Source organism: Eumetopias jubatus, unplaced genomic scaffold (genome assembly GCF_037043125.1).
Source record: "Eumetopias jubatus isolate StellerSeaLion01/CBP00866 unplaced genomic scaffold, mEumJub1_p1.0 scaffold_2, whole genome shotgun sequence".
In the NCBI taxonomy this organism is placed as follows: Eukaryota; Metazoa; Chordata; class Mammalia; order Carnivora; family Otariidae; genus Eumetopias; species Eumetopias jubatus.
Genome location: NW_028274808.1, coordinates 28436854 through 28443526, shown reverse-complemented (window position 1 = coordinate 28443526; position 6673 = coordinate 28436854).

Below are 6673 nucleotides of genomic sequence, written 5' to 3'. Positions count from 1 at the left end.
CCTGAGTGCTGTGATAGGGATACACACAGGGTGCTGGCGAACCCTACCCTGAGGGCTTGGGAGAAAGCCTTCAAATTGTGTTGTAAATGTCAGGAATTGAGGGGGGCAGTGAGCACCAAAGGAAGAGTGGGATTTCAAATTTAGGAAACTGAATGCAGAGGAACTACCAGTTTAAATATGCAATGGTTTAAATAGTTTAAATATTAAATATTTAGTAGTTTAAAAGATTGCAATTTAAAGTTTGAATGGAGGTGTGTAGGTAGGTTGGAGCTAGGCCCACAGGGCACTCTGCTTTTTATACAGGCTAAGAACTTTGCCCAGAAAGTGAAAGTGCAAAATAGGAGGGCACAATCTCAAAATCAATCCCGATGAAGTAATATAAATTATAACATGGCATACCAATTAAATAATTAAATATATTGACTCATTCAGAGATTCTCATTGGTTGTCTGCATGAAGACAGGAAAGAAGGTTCTACAGCTCTTACCATCTTCATTTTGGTATCATTTCCTCCTTTAGGTTTTTTGGTTGTTTTTTTTTTATTCCCTGGCTTTCTATATTCCTAATTTCATCTGTTGATGGCACCAGTGAATTCCTGTCAAGACAAAGTGGAGGCTTGCGAGTATTCCAGATTTGCTTGGGGTCATACACGTTTCCCAAACTTTGTCGATGGTGAAGTCTCTTCACTGTGATTGTCTACTGCTAACTCCTCGAAAAAAGACCACCAAAATAACCTGTTTGAGTAAAACCAAATTTCTCACTTACTGCATTAAGGGAGATTACTATTTTGACAAAAATCTTATTAGTGTCTCAGAGAGAAAGGGTCAAGGGTGATTTTTATAGGGTTTTGGAGTTTAGGCTGTAGAGGTTTAAGGTGGCCTTTTCAATTCTTTTGTGGATACCTCCCTGGGAATGGACATAGTGCCTGGTATAATAGCTAAGGACTGGTGGGCTGAGCAAAATGAGGGACTTGATAACCGATTAGTTTCGTTTTTTGGTAAGGAAGGTGATTTGCCAGTTGAGTCATCAGTTCAACTTCTCAGTACCTGAGAGAGAAGCTTTTTACCCAGATGAGCAACCTATTCTTCAAATAAATGGATTCTCAGGAAAATTTAAAGCTAACAATTAAGCTATGTACTAATTGACAGCCTACCTGTGGGCAAGAATTTCCTGAAACAAACAGTAGAGTCATTATGGTGATTGAGGGCTACAGATGTCTCAGTTCCCACAATACAATCTTATGAACATACTTGAGTATAGTATAAGAGAAAGGGATTTTAAAATCTAGATAGTTTGTATTAAACCCTTAACATTTTTTTTAAAGATTTTATTTGTGAGAGAGAGAAAGTGGGAGAGAGAACACTAGGCGGGGTAGAGGGAGAGGGAGAAGCAGACTCCCCGCTGAGCAGGGAGCCCGACATGGGGCTTGATCCCCGACTCCAGGATCGTGACTTGAGCCGAAGGCAGACACTTAACCAACTGAGCCACCCAGGTGCCCCTAAACCATTAACATTCTTAAAACACAAAATTCACATTTCTCTTAAGTGATGCAAACTGTTCATGTATAAAAAAGTAGAACTGTCAACATTTAAAAATTATATATCATATTTGGTAAGGAGACTAATGTTTATTATAATGTAGCCTGAATTATATACATTAAGTGTATCCAAACTGCTTTTGTGACTTAATGTTGGAAATTTTGCACTAAAAACATCAACTAGTTGGGGTGCCTGCCTGGCTCAGTTGGTGGAGCATGCAACTCTTGATCTTGGGGTTGTGAGCTTGAGCCCCACATGGGGTATAGAGATTATTTAAAAAAAAAAACTATTAAAAAATCAACTAGTTAATTTTTTCAATATTTTATTAAGAAATTTTTCAGACAAGGGGTGCCTGGCTGGTTCAGTCAGAAGAGCATGTGACTCTTGACCCCAGGGTCGTGGGGTGTAGAGATTACTCAATAAAACTTTAAAAAAAAGAGAAATTTTTCAGAAAAAAAGTTGAAAAAAATTTAGTGAGTATAGCTATCAACCTGTCTTTTTTGGTGCATTTCAAAGTTGCAGACATTAAGGGCTCCTGGTGGCTCAGTGGGTTAAATCTCTGACCATTGATCTCAGCTCAGGTTGATCTCAGGATCGTGAGTTCAAGCCCCACATTGGGCTCCATGCTGGGTGTGGAATCTACTTAAACATTAAAACATAAACAGTGGGCACCTGGGTGGCTTGGTTGGTTAAGCGTCCGTCCTTGGCTCATGTCATGATCCTGAGGTCCTGGGTTCGAGCCCTGGGTAGGGCTACTCCCCCTACTTAGTGGGGAGTCTGCATCTCACTCTCCTTCTGCCCTTCCCCCATCTTGTGCTCTCTAAAATAATAAAATCTAAAAAACAAAAAAAAATTGCAGACATTAGTACACCTCCCCCAAAATACTTGTGTGCATATCATTATGTCATATGAATATGTATACTTCATGTAGTATGCATACTTTGGCATGCCTATCATTAACTACAAAGAAACGTAAATATCTAAACTGTATCATTCCTTGAGTTCCAATATGAACATTGTTAAGAGAGAAACTGAGGCATACTGAAAATTTTAAGTGTTTGAGCAAAAATCTATTTGAATTGGGCAGCATCCAATCCAGCAGATACAAAGGAGCTCTGAGTTGCTATACAAAATGAAAGACTTTTATAGCCAGAGGGAGAGGGAACAAGGAAGTTATTCTAGGCAAAAAAAAAAAAAAAAAGGGTTGGTTATTGTCAGGTTACTTTCTTTTAGGGGATGACAAAAGTCTATCCAGCAGATTACCTAAGGAGTGCTGAACAGGCAAGTCCATTTCTGGGAAAGCCAAACTCAGTTTGGTGATGGGGGGGCTTAGCACAAGTGACTCCATATGGGTGGGGCCTGTTGTCTTCTTTATAGTAGCATACACCAGTGCCACCAGTATCTCTATCAAGACAACTTTGCCCAGAAAATAACCATTGTTTTGTTATTTTTTTTCTATCTTGGATTAATTTTGCTTCTCCTAGGACTTCAATAAATGGAATTGTACAAAATGTAGCCTTTGGATTAGGCTTTGTTCACACAGCATAATTGTTTTTAGATTTTTATTTTAAGATAATTATAAGTTCACATAGAATTATAGGAAATAATACAGAGAGATGACATATATCCTTTACCCAGTTTCCCCCAATGATAAATTCATGCATAACCATAGTACAATATCATAAACAGGAAGTCAATATGGACACAACCCACCAATCTTACTCAGATCTTACTGGTTTTACATACAATCGTGTGTGTATTTGGTTCTATGCAATATTATCACTGGTGTTGATTTATGTGACCATCACCAGTCAAGATACAGATGAGTTCCATCACAAGAATCTCTTGTCCTACCCTTTTATAGTCACAATCACCTCACTTTCTATCTTTCACCACCACCAAACCCCAAGCAATCATTAAAGGATTTCTATCTCTTTAATTTTGTCATTTCAAGAGTATTATGTAAGTGTGATCATACAGCATGTAACCTTTAGAGATTGGCTCTTTTCATTCATTATAATCTTGAGATACAAACAAATCGTGTGTATAGATATTCATTCCTTTTTATTGCTGGGTTCTATTCCTTTTTTTTTTTCTCTTTTCTCTCCCTTTTAAAAAAGATGTTATTTATTTGAGAGAAAGAGAGAGAAAGAGCACGCGTGCGCAGGGGGAGGAGCAGAGGGAGAGGGAGAGGTAGACTCTGTTCTGAGCACAGAGCCCGACACGGGGCTCAATCCCATGACCATGAGATCATGACCTGAGCCAAAACCAAGAGTCAGATACTTAACCAACTGAGCCACCCAGGTGCCCCTTTTTTTTTTCTTTTTAAGTAAATTCTATGCCAAATGTGGGGCTCCACCTCATCACCCTGAGATTGAGGGTCACAGAAGGAAGAGAGAGAGAAGGATGTGACTAGAATAGCTATACAGAGCTATCAGTATGGTGGGACTTCATTTCTTCAGCTGAGAGGTATGGATGTTCACTGCATTATTCTTTATATTTTGTTTATTTTAGATATTACAAATACATTTTGAAAGTAAAGTTACAGAAAAAATAACATATTTAGATTTGGAATAGATGTAAAGATTCTAAAGCTTTTTATGGTCTCCCCCATCTTCTTTCAAAATACATTGGTAACACAATTAAGTAGAGGTCCAAAGGGTGAAAGAGCTATTGAGTGCATGTGTGATTTCCCCCAGATGTGTCTTCTGAGAGAGTGTCCAACTTCCCAACAAAGCTGACTTGCTGTTCTTGTCAGAAAAATTCCTTTTGTGTATCGTAAAATTTGCTTTTTGTTAATCTCACATTCAGTTCTGTCTCTTCAGTGTTTATCCTTTCCTCAATATTAAACACTGAAATTGCACAACTGAATATTTGTTTTATTCCTTTCCTCAAATTATTTTTATACTCATAAATGACTACAATTATCTTTACATTTGCATCATGAGAAATACATTTCATTGAGCAACCTGTTTATGCAAGGTTCTTTGTATACAACTATTTCCTGTACAGACTTCTCAGATTGTTTGTAGAAGTACTATTACCACCTTCCTTCTAGTATAATAGCCCTTGATCTGTAACCTCAACTAACACAAAGTTGTGATATAAATTAGTCACTGATGAGTCATGAATACAGTTCCTACAAATTACCCTATAGAAAGAATGCAGGGGGAGAAAAAGGCTACATTTTTTTTAAAGGGTATAATGCTAAATGAAATAAGCCATTCACAGAAAGACAAATGCCATATGATTTGTCATATGTGGAATTTAGAAACAAAACAAACGAACAAAGGAAAAAAGAGAAAAACAAAAAAACTAGACTCTTAACTATAGAGAACAAACATGGTTAAAAGAGGGGAGGTGGGTGGAGGGATGGGTGAAATAGGTGATGGGTATTAAGATTATGATGAGCATTGAGTAATGTATAGAATTGTTGAATCACTATACATATATATATACCTGAAATATATATATATATCTGATACATCACTGAAATTAATATAACACTGTATGTGAATCATACTAGAATTAAAATTTAAAAAATCATTCAATTATACATACAGTAGGTAAATTTTAAGTATGTAAATTCTCAATGGTTTTTTAAAAATAGATGAAGAGATAAAAAATGATACTTGACATTTTCTCCTACACAAAATATCATTTTAAAAAATCTTGGACTGGGGCGCCTGGGTGGCTCAGTCGGTTGGCCATCTGCCTTCAGCTCAGGTCATGATCCTGGGGTCCTGGGATCGAGCACCACATCAGGCTCCCTGCTCAGTGGGGAGCCTCCTTCTCCCTCTCCCTCTGCTGCTCCCCCTGCTTGTGCTCTCTCTTTCAAATAAATAAATAAAATCTTTTTAAAAAAATCTTGGATCTTTTATTTTTACCATAGGACACTATCTATAATGGTTTCTTTCCACTAATGGTTAAGAGAATAGACTTCAGAGTTAGGACTCTAGGATTTGAATTCCAGCTCTGCCATTCACAGCTGTGTAATCTTGTACAAGTTATTTATCCTCTTTGAACCTCAGTCTTTTCATCTATAAAATGGAGATAATAATGGTATTTATTTCTTGGGTTGAGGAGAAATAACAAAGTTCTTAGTACTGCACCTAATAAAGCTCTTAAGCACAGTCCTTAGTTCAATATGTATTAATTATTGGTTTATTATTTTGACAAATATTTTACAGTGTCTTTGTGGAAATCACCTAAGTTTGTCTAATGTTCCAAGAAAAATTCAGGGATGCCTGGGTGGCCCAGTCAGTTAAGTGTCTGCCTTCGGCTCAGGACATGATCCCAGGGTCCTGGGATCGAGTCCCCCATCAGGCTCCTTGCTTAGCAGGGAATCTGCTTCTCCCTCTGCCTGCTGGTTCCCCTGTTTGTGTGCTCTCTCTCTTTCTCTGATAAATAAATAAAAATCTTTAAAATAAAATTAAAAAAAGAAAAATTCAAAAATGAAATTATTAAGAGATGAAATAATGGCTTGGGGCTTTGCTGTTTCACACAAATCATGCTAGTTTATAACGATGTCACAAGACTGTCACACTTGAATAACTCATTGATTTTCATTCTCAGCATTTTTTAAGTTTATTTATTATTTATTTATTATATATTATAATTATTTATTATAATTTGTACACCAAATGTGGGACTCGAACTCAAGACCTGGAAATCAAGAGTTGCATGCTCTTCTGACTGAGCCAGCAAGTTGCCCCCATTTTCAGCATTTAATACCATCCTGAAACTACCTCTTACTAACTACATTGACTAAATTTTTACTGTAGCCGATAATTTTTTTTGCTTGAAGAAAACTTAGAAACAGTCTGAAGTCCTCAAGTGCTTGGGAAATGGCTACCCGTTCCCCTTCCCATGTAAGTCAGAAGCAAAGGTAAAAACACTTATACGAACAAAAAATATTTTAGCCCAAACAATACTTTATAGATCTTTAGTTTCAACATATTGCATGGGTTTATGTAATTAGGTGGTAAAAAGTTCTTTCCTCCTTTAAAACTAGCAGGGATATATAGATCTTTACCTCCTTTCATCTTTATATTGTTTTATGGCATTTTTCTCCCATATTTCCTGGTTCAAAACTTGTCATCTTTGACTATTGTACCCTCCCTCCACCCTGTCTT